Source organism: Saimiri boliviensis, chromosome 9, assembly GCF_048565385.1.
Source record: "Saimiri boliviensis isolate mSaiBol1 chromosome 9, mSaiBol1.pri, whole genome shotgun sequence".
In the NCBI taxonomy this organism is placed as follows: Eukaryota; Metazoa; Chordata; class Mammalia; order Primates; family Cebidae; genus Saimiri; species Saimiri boliviensis.
In genome coordinates this window covers 94,074,816-94,091,561 of record NC_133457.1, presented here as the reverse complement: position 1 = coordinate 94,091,561, position 16,746 = coordinate 94,074,816, and the positions used below count along the sequence as shown (strand labels likewise).

General features: G+C 50.5%; 1 protein-coding gene and 1 long non-coding RNA gene across 6 annotated transcripts in view; one reads left to right on the top strand and one right to left on the bottom strand.

The window, feature by feature from the left end:
- Positions 1–16,746, bottom strand: part of PDYN (prodynorphin) — a 36,252-nt gene that overhangs the window by 4,574 nt on the left and 14,932 nt on the right. The window contains exons 1-2 of one of the 5 annotated variants that reach the window (XM_010351767.3): positions 10,451–11,364; positions 9,125–9,183 (exon numbers count right to left, since the gene is read on the bottom strand). The gene's annotated coding sequence lies outside the window, so the exon portion shown is untranslated. Of the gene's footprint in view, positions 1–9,124; positions 9,184–10,450; positions 11,366–16,746 lie in introns of those variants that run through there. The other 4 variants (XM_010351765.3, XM_010351766.3, XM_010351768.3 and 1 more) reach the window with 4 other exon arrangements.
- The window catches only part of LOC104653403 (uncharacterized), a 58,729-nt gene that overhangs the window by 35,979 nt on the left and 6,004 nt on the right, over positions 1–16,746 (top strand). The window lies entirely within an intron of this gene.

Here is a 16,746-nt window from a genome sequence, read left to right as displayed (position 1 = left end):
ACTACAGCCAAGAAAACAGAGGCCCAGGGAGGTAAGGTGGGGGCCTTGAGGCCAAGGGTCGAGGAAGGGAATGAGCACCTACTGTATGCCCAGAGCTTTCCTGAACATTCACTTCCAATCCGCACAATAGTTCTTCAAGGTGAGCTAGGCTAGTTTCGTTCTACAGATGGAGAAGTTGAGGCGTAGAGTGGGGAAGTGCTTACACACAGCTAGGAAGGGGACAAGTCAGGCTTGCTCTGGGTCTTTCAGATTCCAAAACCCACCTTGGCCACCCGCCAAGTCAGAAGATACTTGGCTATATGCTTTTCTGAGTTCTTCGAGGTCTTCGTCCTTGTGTCTCAGGCTGTCCCGGGTCAGTCCTTTCTGCTTTGTGAAGGCTCCGGAATTTTTCTCTCCCACTCTGGTACTGTCAGCTCCACCTTCACGCCCTCTCCCTGCTGGCCTCCTGGCCTCCAGTCCCTTCTCCGATCTTTCCTTCCCACTCTGAAATGGCCTTCTTGGCGATTTCAATTCTGTGATCGGACCCACCGGATGTGGCCAGGCCTGGCCCTTCTGCCCAAATGCCAGGGCACCTTCAGTCCCGTTCCTCTAATCCCACACTTCAGCTCTGGGCTCCAACCACATCAGCTTCTTGCAATTCCCTTAATAAATGCATCAGGCTCTGCCCCACCCCCGGGCCTTTGCACATGCTATTCCCTCTGCCTGGAGAAACCTTCATTGCCTCTTCTGTTACCTGTCACTTAGGTCCTGGATTAAATATTACTTCCTCCAGGCAGCTTTTCCTGATTGCCTAGGCTGGATGAGATACTCCTCCTTCCTATTCTCCCAGTGATGTGTGCCTATTCCATAAAAATAGTCTATTTGGTACTTAGCTATGCAAGTTTTCAGGCTCCGGTTCCACATCTTGTCTTTTTCTCTGAGGCAGTCGCTCTGTTCCTCAAACATGCCAAGCTTGCTCCTGCCTCAGGGCCTTTGCACCTTCTGTTCTTCTGCCTGCAGTATTTTGACCTCAGACGTCTACATCACTAGCTCCTTCTTTGTGATTAAATTAATTGCCACATTGGTAGAGAGACATTTACTCATCACTCTGTCCAATGACGCTTCCTTGGTCTCTCTTACATCACCTTTCTTTTTTGGCATCAGAACACTCCCACCTCATAGTCTCCTATCTATTTGACTATTGGTTGTTGGTGGTGGTGTGTATGCTGTGGTTATTGCCTCCGAAATAGAATGCTGGCTCCTTGAGGGTGCGGCCCCTGTCTTACTCTCTGCTGTATAGTGGCTCCTAAAAACCTAGCCAGCACATCATACATCCTCAACAAATTGCTGGCAGATGAAGTAATGCTTCATAAATATTCTGTTAAAAGTTGTCTATTTGGCTGGGCACAGTGTCTCACACCTGTAATCCCAGCACTTTGGGAGGCTGAGGCGGCCGGATCACCTGATGTCATGAGTTCGAGACCAGCCTGGCTGACATAGTGAAACCCTATCTCCACTACAAATACAAAAATCAGCTGGGAAGAGTGCCATGCACCTGTAGCCCCATCTACTCAGGAGGCTGAGGCAGGAGAATCACTTGAACCCAGGAGACAGAGGCTGCAGTGAGCCAAGACTGCCCCACTGCCCTCTAGCTGGGCGACACAGAGACTCCATCTCAAAAAAAAAAAAAAAAAAAAAAGTTGTCTGTTTCATGGTCAGCCCTTTGTAAATCAAATATCAAGACTCAGAGCCTTGCTATTTGATTTATGTGGGCGCAGTGCAGTTCTCCCAACTGGAAGTTCCTAGCTCCCCTGAGACACCCCCACCCACCTCAGCCAGGCCAGGGGCTTCACTCTCGGCCTGGCAGGGGCTTTGTAACCTGACACCACCAATCCGCTCTCAGAAAGGGCTGTCCCCTTTTCCTCTGAGTTTCCCTTCCCGTTCCTGCAGACTGCCTTGTTTGCTCAGGTGTTCAGGGTGTTTTGAAGCTTCTGCTCTGCGGGCCCCAGAACCCCATGCTGTAGCCCAGAGCAAGGTCTCCGGTTAAAGCACGAAGTAGGCAATCCTACCCCGGTCGCCATTTATCGAACCCCTACTGCTCTAACTTCTTCAGTTCATCACCTCATTTACTCCTGCAGGGAAGTGGGCACTTCTGGTCTGGTGAATTGCCCAAGTCCTACCTCGAATAGTGAAGCTGGGTGCAAGGCCTGTTCTGTGTGTCCCCCTACCCCTAAAGACTACAATTTCTAGAGCAACTTCAATTCATTAACAGCTGCACCCTCTGTGAGATCCAAGGGGCTTTATATACAAAGCCCTTGACTTGTGTATTATACTCAGCCCACCCACAAACTGTAAGAGATAGGCATCACTAGCCCCACTTTATAGACGAGAAAACTGGTGCTCAGAGAGGCTTGGTGAATCTCTTGAAGTCACACAGCAATTCAAGGCACAAGTTCCAGCCCATGTGCCTTTCTTGAGGCTGGCAAGGTCTGCTCCCCTGAACCAGGAAGGCTCAGTGGACAGGTCAGGGAAGCGGACTTGTGTCTACCCTGTGTCTTTCTCCTCCCCTTGAGTTTCTTTCACACTCTTATCAGCTGTGGGGTGGATTAGCGTTCCCAGCCAGCAAGCCGTACAAAGCAGGCAGCTCATGTTTTCTCTGATATCGGCAATGGCTGGGCTGGCCTGTTAGAAGATTAGCAGTCAATTAACCCACTGGGGAGGGGGCGTCTACCACACCATCCAACTCCTGGCTGAAGGCTTCCCACACAGCTTAGCTGCTAAGGCAGGGGACTCACTTTAAGATCTCGCTGTCTCAGGCAAAAAATAGTATTGACATCCTCGTCTTTTATCCATTAACTTTATATTTAATGATAATTCTGGTTGATCTGATGGTAATTAAGTACTCCTGATGTTCTGAGCAATTCTCATGGGTTAACTCATACATATTCACAGAAACTCTACCACATCAGTGCTATTAGCATGCCCACGTTACAGATGAGAAAACTGAGTTAAGATTCCAGAGCCTGCCAAAATTCTACAGTGAGCAAGTGGCAACCGCGGGGTTCGTGCCAGGCTGTCTGGCTCCAGAGGTACCTTCGTAACCTCTGTGTACCGCCCAGGCCCCTTCAGTCCCCTCATCTCCAGGGTCCATGTCAACCTCCACCTGGTTTTGGAGTGGCCTGCAATCTTTCCCTCCCTAGATACCCTCCATGCAGCAGCTGGAGGACCCTTCTGAAATGCAGATCTGACTGGACCCCTGCCCTGTGTCACCTAGCACCCCAGGGCTCTCCTAATGCCAACAGCTGACACGAGTGCTCCCTGTGTGCCTGGCCCTGTGCTCAGAACTGTGTGTGCCTCAAGAACAGAAAATCAAACACCGCATGTTCTCACTCACAGGTGGATGTTGAACAATGAGAACACATGGACACAGGGAGGGGAGCATCACAAACTGGGGTCTGTTGGGGGAAACAGGGGAGGGACAGCAGGGGGTGGGGAGTTGGGAAGAGATAGCATGGGGAGAAATGTCAGATACAGGTGATGGGGAGGAAGGCAGCAAATCACACTGCCACGTGTGTACCTATGCAACAATCTTGCATGTTCTTCACATGTACCCCAAAACCTAAAATGCAAAAGAAATAAAAGAACTGTGTGTGCCTTATTGTAAGGTGGTCCTCATGACAACTCCATAAGGCTTGTGTGTTGTGCTTGAGGATAACAAAGAGGCCGGGGTGGATGCCGGGACATAAGGGGAGAGATCGGGGTGGAAGAGCAAAGAGGTGGACAGAGGATGGGTAACGTCGGTTCTCGTAGGCCACGGGAGAGTTTGCATTTGATCTAAATGTGTCCAGAAGACTAAGGAAGTGTGAGTAATTGATGAATGAATGAATGAATGAATGGTGTCCCAACAACTCATACAGGGCTAGAATGAGGGCAGGAGCTGCACATCAATTGCTTATGAAAATAAACAGGCAATATTTTAAAATTGGGGAATTTTTACATTTTAAAAACATCTCAATTTTCAATGTGTCTTGAAAAAACAAAAGGCCTGGGGACATGGAGCCTCCGTTCCAATATGGCAGGGGTCACAGAGGAGGAACCAGGCTGCCCATCACCACTGTCACCACCCGGGCTTCCCTCACTGCAGAGTGCCTGAGAGGCACGTGAGTCTGCAGCCCCTGAATCCCCCACTCTGACTTGGAGAAGCGGCATGGGGTGGGAGGGGCACACCTGGTGAGAAAGGAGAGGTGGGACCTCAAATCCCTTCCTGATCCAGAAGCAGGATCACCAAGTGGTCAGCAACATGGTCTCAGGTCCCAGCCCACCACTTACCTCCACTTTAGGAAAGTGACTTAGCTTTGCCGTGCCTCAGTTTTCTCTGTAAAATGGGGCCAATAATAATGCTTCAGAGGGTGGGCAAAGAATTAAATAAATGATCACATTTGAAGCACCTGGTACGTGCTTGAAGCGCCTGGCACACAGTAGGTGCTTTACAGGGTGGAGTATGAAGGCTCCAGTCTAGTTTTACTTGAAATGTAGGAGATAGAACAAGAAGAGGACAGAAAGGTGAGATCATAAAGGGCTTGGCACACTGCAAAAATGAAAAATCCTGCTGCATGAATTCACTGCATGTACAGAGGGCCTACTGGGTGTCGGCCTGAGCTGAGTGCCCTTCACCCATGAGCTTGTCAGCCCATCAACAGCCACCAATTCTCAGAAGCCTACTGGGTGCCAGGCTGTGCATTACTGCTTTGTACATATTAGTTCCAATCCTCACAGCAACCCCAGAGGTACATGGTTTTTTTTTTTTTTTTAATACCCATTTGACAGAGGGCCAGACTGAGGCTGGGAAAGGGGATCTTGCTTCTCCATGTTCACCTGGACTCATGAACAGAGGAGTTGGGCTCCTGTCCAGATCCCTCTGGAATAAAAGGGGACCCTAATAGAGACACACTGGCCCTCACATTTTCCTAGGAGAGCCGATTTCCTTCCTTTTATTGGATAAATACATTACTGAACAATGTCAGATGGGCCCCAGGGGGAGGCATTTCGACCTTTCTGATGGGGATTTGCCAAGGCATGGAGCTGGGAAGTCACATAAGAGAGAGCCCTGCCTGCCTATCATGTCCGATTAGGGATGGGCTGAGGAGGAAAGGAACTTTGCCGATCATCGGGGTGAGGAGTGGGAAGCAAGCCGCCACTGGTAAGCGGGAGGCGTGATGTCGGCGTCCGACCCTGATGGAGGACTGCATGGTCCTCTTTCACAGACTCGGCCGAGGACCAAGAGACCACACCAAGAAAAGTCCTTTGTACTTGGCAGTCTGGGAGGCTTTTTCTCAGCCTCTACCTGGGGTGCTTTGTAACAGCCAAGTAGGGGAAATAGGGGCTGATGGGGCAGTGGGGTGATTCTCCCCCAATGGTGGGGGTTGTTTCAGACTCACCAGCCTCCCTAATTGCATGAGCCAGTTCCTTACGTAAATCTTTCTGTGGATGGGCACACCTCATCCGTTCCGCTTCCCTGGAGAACCTGGCTAACGCGACACCCACGCCCCTTTGTTTGCGTCTATATCTGTGGTTGTTTTCATGCTGCGAAAGCCGAGTTAATTGTTGAAACAGGGTCTGGAGGGCCCAAAAAGCTCAAAGTATGTCCCCTCTGGTCCTTTACAGACAAGGTTTGCTGACCCTACTTTCACTGGTTTTATAAACATTTTATGATTCTAATAGTTTTTAAGCTAATGTTCTTGAGTCCTCGGGCACGTGAACGTATTATCAGATAATAAAGCATTTCTTATGCCTTGCTAGTGGATGGATCTCTTACCAGGTCAGGTGGGTTTCCCAGGGGAAGAGGCAGGAAGCAACTGGCCTCATTCTTCAGCTCTGAGCCCTTTTTAGTTGCCTGGGCTGCTCTCCCAGCAAATACTGAGAGGACCTGGGGAGCCTTGCCTTAGGATTTTCCTTTTCCTTGAGAGGGAAAGACATGGGCTGTGCAGTCGGATGGTGCCACCTCCTCCTCCAGCCTCAGTCTTCTCATCTGTGAATGGGGTGTATCATCTTCCTGCACTGACAAAGCATGGCTTAAAGGGTCAGCACAAAGTAGACCCTCTTCTCACCCAGGGCCCAGAGTTCCTTGAAAGGGAATGATCTTTTTACTCTCTTAGCACCGCGATGATACTTCTATATTGTAGACATCTGAGGACTCAGAGGAGCCACAAGCGTTTTTATTTAAAAAGCCAGCACGGAATAATAATGGCTTGATTTAACATCGCAATTATCTCTCTGAGCACTTTAGCGCATATGATTATCCCTATTTGATGGAAGAGGAAATGGGAAAAGGTAGAAATGAAATCACTTGTTTAAGGTCACATCATGAGTCAGGAGGGAAATGGAGACAGAACTCCAGCCGCCCACACCCGAACCATGACTCCCACTAAAGAGATGGCATTGTTTCAATGACCCTGCAATGACAGCCATCCTAACAGGCAGCAAGGGCTGAGCTGCTGCTCTGTACCAAGCCCTGTGCCCTCCAGATGCTTCCCCTGGACCCCATGGGACAGGGGCTAATATGACCGGCTTGGGATCCAGACGGGAAGGTGAGGATCAAGTGATGAAGCGCCCCCTGCGGTCACGGAGCATGGCAGAGCTGGAACCCTGAGTCTGTCTCATTCCCCATTTAGGGTGTAGCTCTGAGAAGGGACAAGCTCTTTGCTCTCCACTGTATCTCAATTATTTCATTTTTGCCTTGAGGAGAATCCAGTGCGCTGGGAACTATCAGTTCCATTTTCCAGATAAGGAAAACGTAGGCTCAGAGAGTCTAAAAGACTGCATCAAGACCAAGAAGCAGGGAAACAGCAGAACAGAACAAGACTGCAAAGTCAGTCTGCTGACTCCACTCCACAAACCATCCTGAGGCCTAAATATGTGTCAAGTGTCTCTCGGATAACCTCCCAAACGCTCACATTCCTGACATTGAAACCATTTCGGGAACTTACCCCACACTCAAAAATCTAAAGTTCACCCCTGTGGGCCTCTAGGAGGTTGGCAAAAGGAGCCCCCTGAACCTGGAAACGCAGTGCCCCTTGTTAGCTGCTAGCATCATAACAAAAGGCCAACGATCAATGGGTAGGGAGGAGGCTCGGGTTCTGAACAGGAAGTAAACCCACCCTTGAGCCTGGCAAAGATCAAAGCACAGGATCGGATGAGGGTCCCGTTTGGTGGCTGGCTGCATTTGTGGTACAGAGACCAGAGGGAAAGATGGCCTTGCAGGCGACGGTCGTGGTGGGATCATTCACTGCATATTTAAAAGAACGTTTTTCAAGAGCAAGGTTTGGCTAGAACCACCACCCTTTTTGTTACCTGGTGCAATCAAGGGATGGGGAGAAAGGCAAAAAGAGGGTGAACCAGAGAGATACGATGAAGAGAAACAGAGAGACGTAAAAAGAGAGAGTTAGAGACATGGACACAGAGAGAAAGAGACAGGCCCAAAAGAATGGCAGAGGTGAGCCTGCACACACAGGAAAAGAGACCGTGACACCGAGAAAAAGCAGAGCCAGGTGGAGGCTCACGTGGGAAAAGAAAAACAAGATGAGACATAGAGATGGGGAGAGGACAAATGGAATAGAAGGGGGGTGGCAAGGAGGAGGAAGAGGAGGGGAAGAAGAGGGAAAGAAGAGAAGGAACGTGAACATACCAAGAGAGAGAAGCAGGGAGGGAAGGGAGATTTTGATTCAGGATGCTGACCTGCTGTGTGAATCACGGACACCAGTTCTCTCCTCTGCTGCTCTGAGTCTGCCCTTTGTTCCTAGGGACCAGCCGGTGAGAGACCCTGCCACATAATAACTGCTCAGGAAACTGCTGTCAACTTAAATCAAATTGTCCAGGAGGAATAGGACAGGGACCAAATGGCAGTTCAAGCCAATGGATCAACAAATTGCCTCAGTGCATATGTCTGCAGCTTGTGGCCAGCCGCTCTGGCCAGCCAGATGACCTGGATGGACTCTGGGAGGAGCCTCCTGAGCCACTGTCCTCCTACCAGGAAAATCAGTCTGGATCCAGGTTGGAGAGATTGATGAGGCTGCGCTTCAAAGCACTAACAGACCTCTCTCCATATCGAGGGTCTGATCCTGGGCTCACGTGGTTGTCTCCAGCCGATGTTACCCAGAGTGGCTAGCTCTATCTCAGTGAAACAGGTTTATCACTTTGTCAGAGCCAGCAAGATGAGCTGAGATGAGTGAATATGGTGAGAGAAATCAGCTGTGTAACCACACTTTCTCAGGCATGCATTGAAATTGAACCAGTAACTATTGATCTCTCTTACAATGATGGAAGAGATCTAATAAATACAACAACTGTACAAGAATGACCCAAGGAGGTGGGCAGTGGGAGAGGGAACTAGGGAGTATCGATCAAAGAGAGACTTCATGATCCCGATGTAGCAGATGAAGAAATAGTCTTCTGTTGGGATGGGGAGGGGAAAGGAGCGCCAGCCCCACAAATGAAAATATTAGACATTAGATGGTATTTCCTGGACATAGCACACAGCATGATGGAGTGGGATGATCGGTGATATTATAATAGATGGAGGGAAAGGTCTACCCTCACCACTCTGGAATGGTGAAAATCTGAGCAGTCATACCAACATTTATTGAGCACCTACTGAATGCCAGGCATATTGCTGTATACCACTGGAGGCTTGCAATAACCTTACGAGGTGAATATTACCGTTATTCGCATCATACAGGTAAGAAAAATAAGACTCAGAGAAAGACAGCTACTGTTCCAAAGTCACACAGTAAGTGAGTGGTGGGATCTGGGATTTCAGCCCAGCACTGTCTCAGGTGTTGTGAGACACACGTGTGGATGACAGATGGAAAATTCCTGGCCCTCGGAGTTACTTCAAGAAAACCTAACTCCTTCCACGTGTTTTGAGATCACAAATTTCTCAGCCCGAGCCGATCCCTTTGCCTGCTCCCTTAAAGTGTGCTGCCTTCCACCACATAGCCTCAGGAACCAGGGCGGCATCCCACTCCCAGATGCCACGGAGACACAGGGTTTGCCTGCCACCCATCACACCTCTAACGCAGCTGGGGCAAAGCAGTGGGCTTGAGATCCCGTCAGTGAACGCAAACCACCCCCAGGCAGCATAACTCACCGGGTTGGGCTGCTGCAACAGCACCCCCACGCAGATCTCAATGCCTGGAGATAAATGACCTGCAAAAATAGAACAAAGGCAAGGTGTGGTGGGACTGGGGGGAGAAGATGAGGGGAAAAGAGAAGGAAGGTGCCACAGGGGGATGGAGTGAGGCCCTGGGTGAGAAAGAACAGAAGAGAATCCACATTCTGCCGTGCTTTGCAATGGATCTCGACTGGGATGCCTGTCAAATTCAAAAGGCAAGCCTTGTACATTTCAGCAACCCTTGGAAGAAAGATGATAATGAAGACTTTCGGTCTGTGGGAGGGGAAGTGAAATCAGATCCAATAATCGAAAGAGCTTGTTTCCCCTGGGAAGCCTGGAGACTTAATTAAGTAATGTTTGTAGAGCTTGGAGGGATTCTTGATAAAAGATACCCACGAAAAAGTAAGCGTTGCAGAATTTACTCTTCAACCTTGGCATAGTCAGCAGGCTTTTTTTTTCCCCCCTGAAACTCATCAGCTTTTAGCTAGAATCAAACTTTGAGATCTGATTTTTTTCTGAATGTGGGTCTCGGGACCAGTGAGCAAATGGCTTTCCCTTTGAGCTTCCTCCCGGACTTAGACTCCTCTGGCTGTAATTAATAGGAGAGCAACAAGTTCTTTCCAAGAAAAATCGACACAATAATGCAGGCTAAGCCTGGGTCTCCAGGGATGTTGTCACTCCTTTTTCCCATTCCCTCCCAACAAAACAACCCCAAACTTCATCCTGTGTCAAGTTCCACTGAAAGAAGCCACTCAAACCAGCACCCTGTCAGCAATTAAACACAATCCGAAAAGAATGAAAAGGCTGAAGCTGGCTGTACCTCGATGTACATGTTACGTGATAAATGCCAGAGCCTTGGCTCTCATTAGTGTCCCCAAGCCCTTGTTCTCTAAGTCCAGTGAGACTCATTGACCTTTAAAATCACCCTGATTAGAAACCTCTCACTTCTCCCGCCCAGGGTGTCCCATTCTCCCCGGACCTGGGAATGGCATGGGAACTGCTGTGCGGGAGATTGCACAGGGGAGGCGACCCTGGAGCCAAAGGCAAAGAGCGGTCCTCTTGGGAGAGAGCTTACCACCTGTTTAAGCCAGGACTGTGCAGAGAGGGAGATTCCAAAGAGCGGTCAGTCTCTCACTGCTCTGGCTTTTGTGAACTAGCCTCCTAACTGTAACTATCTTTGCTAGATCATCATACCCAAACCTAAAATCCCCAGCCCGAGCTCCCACCACCTCCAGGTCCAGAAGACCAGGAATAAGCAAATAAAACCAAGACAGTGAATTCCAGGGCCCTTCTGGATATTACCTGTGCTCTGCTTTGTCCCTGGGCAGCTTCTGGCTGAGCAGGTCGGAGGTGGCAGGTGGCGGGTCCAAGGCTCAGGGGCCTCCCTGACTCCGGCTCAGGAGGAGGTGCTAAAGAGGTTCCTGTGAGCACCACCAAAGCCCCTTCGAATGGCAGTTCTGGTGCCTCTTCCCCCCTTTTATGGACGAGAGCCTCCCCTGTTGCTCAGCCCTTGCTGAGCACAGGCTGCTGGGAGCCAATGGGGAAGTGGCTGAGTGCAGTCAGAGCTCAGACCCCCAGGCCCTTCAACTCCAACTCCCTGGGCCCGACACAATAGGCTTCTCTTTGTGACAGGGATGTGGAGGAGGAAGGCAGCCTTGTTGGGGAGGGGGGCGGATTCTGGGTGTAGTGCTGTTTGTCACTTGAAATCCGGCCACTTCATTTTCTGATGCGTTTCCAGGAGAGTGTCACAGGAAAACGGAGACAGGGAAGGAGAGACAGAAGAGTTAGAGAAAGACAGAAAGACACAGAAAGAATGAGAGAGAGTCAGAGAGAAGAACAGATAGAATCAGAAATGGAGAAAGGCAATGTCAGACCTAGGGAGCGATACAAAGGAGGGGAGAAAGAGAAAAATAGAGACGGAGAGAGTGGCAGAGACAGGGAGACAGGCAGAAGCACAGGGAGAGAGGGGCAGAGCAAGAGAGAAGGACACTAACCAGGAAGACGGTCAGACCCAAAATGTACTGATCCACAGAAGGACAGACACGGAGACAGACAGAGGCTGAGAGTCTTCTGATCATGGGAGAGCGGAGGGAGATGGCAGTGCAATCCGCAGGCACGTGTGCGGCCCGGTGTTGTGTGCCGTGGCAACTCTTGTGTTGGCTGGTGCACGCGTGTGCTGGAATCTTTTTGTGTGTACATTTGCCTGCAAACGGCATTCGGCTCTGGTACATGCCTGAGTTGGTGCCAGGCACACGAGCCCTGGCAGAAGCACAGCTCTTCCCCGACAGCCAGGCACTGCAGTTTAGTTTTCTCTGGCAGCAACACAAAATGAATAGCATGAGAAACCCCCCAAAATATGGGCTGCGGTGTGCCTCAGCACACGCTTTGGGTGAGGGACACCCCTACCTCGATGTACCCGTGGCCTGGGCCAGCGGCAGCTGGAAGGTTGTGCTCTTCATGACTACAAATACCTCACAGAACATGGGGTCTCTGAGTTTGGAAGAGAACGTGCTTCTCTTCTCAGTCAACAGCAGACAGTTTGTGGTGGGAGGCACAACTATTTCAGAAGTCTGGCAGGGCCGCCTGTTTTGTGGGCCCCTGGCTGCACCAGGCACTTAGCTGGAGTTGTCAGATCTAATCCTCATGACCCGGCCAGGATGTTGGTATTTTCCCCATCTTGCAGATGAGAAAACAGAGGTTTGAGCTCTGAGAAACTGGCCTAAAGACAGAGCAAGTAAGTCATCCAACTAGAATCCAAAGTCAGGTTGATCTCTCCTCCAAGTTTCTGCTCCCTCCCTCACCTCTCCCCAGGCTTGAACCTGCCCACACTGAGGGGTGGGGGCCAGTTTCCTTCTTTGGGACTCAGCCTCTGCATACACAGGCTGTGCTCAACGGCATTTAAGATGTGAGTTTGAGTTTCAGATCTGCCACTCACCGTCGGAGAGAACTTGGACAAGCTGCCAACTTCAGCCTCTAATTGCTCATCTGTACAATGGGGACAACAGTATCATTGGGCTCTTGTGAGGGCGAAAGGAGGAGGTGTCGACAGCACCTAATGCAGCCGGCATGAGCAGGTGTTCCGCTCCCGTCATTCCTGATAAGCCACATGGCTCCAGCTCTGACGCGGCAGCTTCTCCTGCGCAGCCTCCTCTCCCCGCCTGGCTCACTACACGCTCACATGAGGAGGAGGTAGAAGGGCTGTTTGCCAAGCACCTACTACGTCTCAGACACTTCCACGTTCTGTCGCATCCTCACAAGAAAACCCGTGGCGTGGATCTCACAATGCATCCTCAGATGGAGAAGGCAGTGGAAGTTCAGAGAGGCCCCAGCCACCCAGGGAGGGAGGAGGAACTGAGGCCCATCCCTCAGGCCCTGAAGTCACAGACCCCCCCACACACTCCCCTCCGGACCCACAGCCTCGTTTCTTCTCCCTTCTGTCTTCTCTTCCCGAGGCGGCACAAGGAGTCTAACTGGCAGGTGCAAACGACTCCGGGTGCCCTGTGCGGAAGCCCCTGCCTGGCATGTGACAGCCACAGAGCAGGGTCAGCGGGTGCTTGGCCACATTTCAGGCTGGCTTCCCGCCTGGCAGCTAGAGGACTTGGGTGGAGTCTACTCATTGCCACCCTGGGAATCTGGGAGCCCAAAAGTGAGCGTCATCTTCATCCCCACGCCCAAAGCCTCACTCCAGCCGCTCTCTATCCCCATTTTTCATTTCCTCCTCCTCCTCCCAACTTCTGCCTCTACAAGCTCTTGATAATAACCTTCAAATAGACAGTACAATGGCTCCTGTGGCTGGAAGTCAGCAGACACTAGAAGAGCAGAGGAGCAGGGGCCTCTCCTGACTGTTACTCACCAGAGAGAAGTCAGGGTGGTAAGAGTAGAGACACTCATGGATAATCCCCATTAAGCCACTGATGTTTAATGTCCTTCACCCCGAGTCTACTGTCACCTCAAGAGCAAACAGTTCCTGCATTTGCTTTTCCTCTCCTTCCGCAGCATCCTTTACACACGCACACACATAGGAGGAGGCCAGGAGCAGCCTTCCCTGTCAGTACTGGAGAACTCTGCCCTAAAGCCACCCTCTTCCGGGCTCGGTGATGTACCAATCATGGTGCAGCCCTGCGGGCAGCAGCCCGGAGGGTGGGTACCATGGCTCAGCCAGGCTCACTTGGGCTTAGATCCCGATGCCACCGCTTCCTCACTGCGTGACTACTATGGATACTTCGCCTGAGTGCCTGAGTCATCTTCTGAAGACAAGAGGATGCTGCTAGCTTTTATACAGATGTCAACGCTCATTCTAAAGCTCTAGCATGCTCCCTTCCCTGCACGTCCTCCGCATGACAAGTCTCTACTGCAGATCTCGAGGTGGGCAAAAGGCAAATAATAAAGAGAAGGAAATACTTAAAACAACCAGCCCTCAAATCATTCCGTCAGGTAGGATTCAGGAAGCACAGGGTGGAAGATGGAAAAGTTAAGAAACAAAGCCAGCATTTCTGAAGGGCTGTCTGCTACCAGGCCCCTCTGTAAACCCTGGATACCAATCGACACCTGATTCTCCCCGCCATTCTGCCATTAGATGCAATTCCTGCCCCCACCTTACAAAGAAGGAAACAGAGGCTGGGAGAAGTTATGTCACTTGCACAAGGCTGTGCAGCTAGAAAGTGGCAGAGCACAGCCTGATCCCAGGCTGTCCGACTCCAGGCTTGCACCCCAGCCATGAGCTGCGCACTCCTGGGCTTCCCCTCCCGGCTGTGCTTCATGCACGGAAGCCTGTGTGCGTTCTCTATTCACCTGTCAGCCTGGAAAAGCGGTGGCAGGTGTCATGGATCACTCAGGAGGACTTCAGTGGGACTAAGGTCCGGTCCTCTGGTCAGTTTCAAGTCTCCTGAATCACTTTTCATGCTGCAACGTGTCCAGTGTGAATGTCCACACTGGGGCTGAGTATGTGAGAGACTCCCACTGCCCGAGCCATCGCGTCTGTGCCCTGCTGCTGCACTCTCTCTCTGTCTCTTATTCTTTTTTTTTTTTTTTTTCTGAGATGAAGTCTCACTCTGTCAGCCATGCTGGAGTACAGTGACACAATCTTAGCTCACTGCAACCTCTGCCTCCTGGGTTCACATGATTCTCCTGCCTGCCTCAGCCTCCCAAGTACCTGGGATTACAGGCACCTTCCACCACACCCGCTAATTCTTTGTATTTTTAGTAAAGATGGAATTTCATTATGTTGGGCAGATTGGTCTCGAACTCCTGACCTTGTGATCCACCTGCCTCAGCCTCTCAAAGTGCTGGGATTACGGGCGTGAGCTGCCACTCCTGGCCTCTTATTCTTTTATATTGAAACATCCCAATGTGCTATTCTCTGTGCTAAGCCCTTAGGCTTAATATGCCACACACAACTTTGCCCTCTTTGTCCTCACAAGCTAGGTTGAAGGGCAGATATAAGGAACAGCCACTCGCCGCAGTGTGTCAAATACAGGCTAGGATACCTGGAATACTGTGGGAACAGAAAGGGGCTCCCAAGCCAGCCTGCTGAGGCGGTGGGAGAAGGCTTCCTGGAGAAAGTGAGAGTGAAGCTGAGGACTGAGACACAGGTGGGGGTTTTCCAGGCAGAGGGCAGGAAAGGGCATTTCGGGCAGTGGGAATAACTTAGGCAAAGTCCTAGAAGCAAGAAGACTTGAGTGGGATGGTGAGGGTCACTCCTGACTCCCCTCTTTCTCTTGCACTGACACCGCCTCAGCATGTCTTCATTGCTTCTGGCTCTATTGCCTGGGCCCCGGGTGGCTGTTGCTTCTCTCCTAGATGGCTGGCTTCCACCCTACTATTTGCTCCTCTGCAGCCAGAGAGGTTCCTTTAAATGCAACTCAGGCCAAGTACTGTGGTTCATGCCTGTAATCCTAGCACTGTGGGAGGCTGAAGCGGGCGAATCACCTGAGGTCTAGAGTTCAAGACCAGCCTGGCCAACATGGTGAAACCCCATCTCTACTAAAAATACGAAAATTAGCCGAGCATGGTGGCGGATGCTTGTAATCCTCGCTACTTGGAAGGCTGAGGAAGGAGAATCGCTTGAACCTGGGAGGCGGAGGCTGCAGTTGTACTCCAGCCTGGGTGACAGGAGTAAAACCCTGTCTCAAGACAAAAACAACAATAAAAAACAACTCAGATTGTACTTTGCCCCTGCTTAAAACACTCCAGTGGCTTTCACCTGGCTTAGAAGAAGGTCCACATGCCTCACGTGAAGGGTCTGCTCTCTGCTGCCTTCCTGTCCTCCCTGCTCTCTGCTGCCTTCCTGTCCTCCCTGCTTTCTGCAACTGCCCTGGCCTCCCTGCTGCTCCTCAAACACACCAAGCACGTTCCTGCCTCAGGGACTTTGCCATCAACAGAAAAATAGACAAACAACAGGTGGCAGAGGCACAGACAACATATTAGTATTTAGTTATCAAAAGGAAGAAAGTTCAGATGTCCGCCGCAGCCTGGGCAAGCCTTGACAACATGACGCTAAGTGAAATAAACCAGACGCAGAAGGACAAATACTGTACGGTTCCACATCTATGAGGCACCTAGAACAGGAAAATTCATAGAGAGGAAAAGCAGAGTCAAGTTTGCCAGGAGCTGGGTGGAGGGGGATGTAGGGAGTTACTGCTTAAATGGCACAGAGTTTCTGTTTGGGGTGATGAGAATGGCCCAGTAGTAGATAGTGGTAAGGGCTGCAGCAGCATTATGAATCCACTGAACTTCCCGTTCCCAATGGGCAAAACTTTGCCTTCTCTCCTATTTTGCCTCAGCTGGCAGCACAACTTCCACACTCTGGGCTGATAGTTATTGTCTGTCTACTTGGTGCCCATCACTCTGTTAATTCGTCTTTATGTATTATTATCTCATTTAATCCTCACAGCAAACTAACAAGGTAGGTGCTATTTTTGTCCTCATCTGCCCGAGGAAGAAACTGAACTCAGAGATGCAGTCACTTGCCTGAGGTCATACAGCTCATAAAGGGAATAGATCCCAAGTTCCTCTGACTGCAAAGCCCATGCTTTGCATAACTACCTCACAGAGGCCAGCTGAAACCCAAAAGCAGCACATACGTACATGTTATTATCCACTGAGAGTGACCCTGTGCCAGGCAAAATGCTAAGAACCAGGATCTATGATCTTTAGTAACCTCTCAGTAGCCCAGTTAGGCAGGCACTGTAGTTCTACTTTGCAGATGAAGAAACTGAGACACTAAGAGGTGAAATGACTTCCCAAGTAGCACAGCAGGACAGGGACAGAGTCAGGACTCACATCAAGATCTGTATAGCTCCAAAGTCTGAGCCCCTTTCTGCTTTGTCACATCCACCCATGATGCTCCCTTGTCCCTTCCAACCTTCTGGGACCAAGACCTGAACAAGAATCCAAACAACACATGGCAAGGAGGGACACCTGTTTACTGAGCACCTACTATGTTCTGGGTCACATTTATGTCTACGTGTCTGAAACATGTACTTGACCTCTGCTGCCAGTCGAACAAGAGGTCAGTGGCAGGATTGGATGCCTGGTTTCATCTTCACTGGGTAATGCTGTGAAATGTTTTTAGCCCTCCGCCAAAAAAAGAGAAAAAC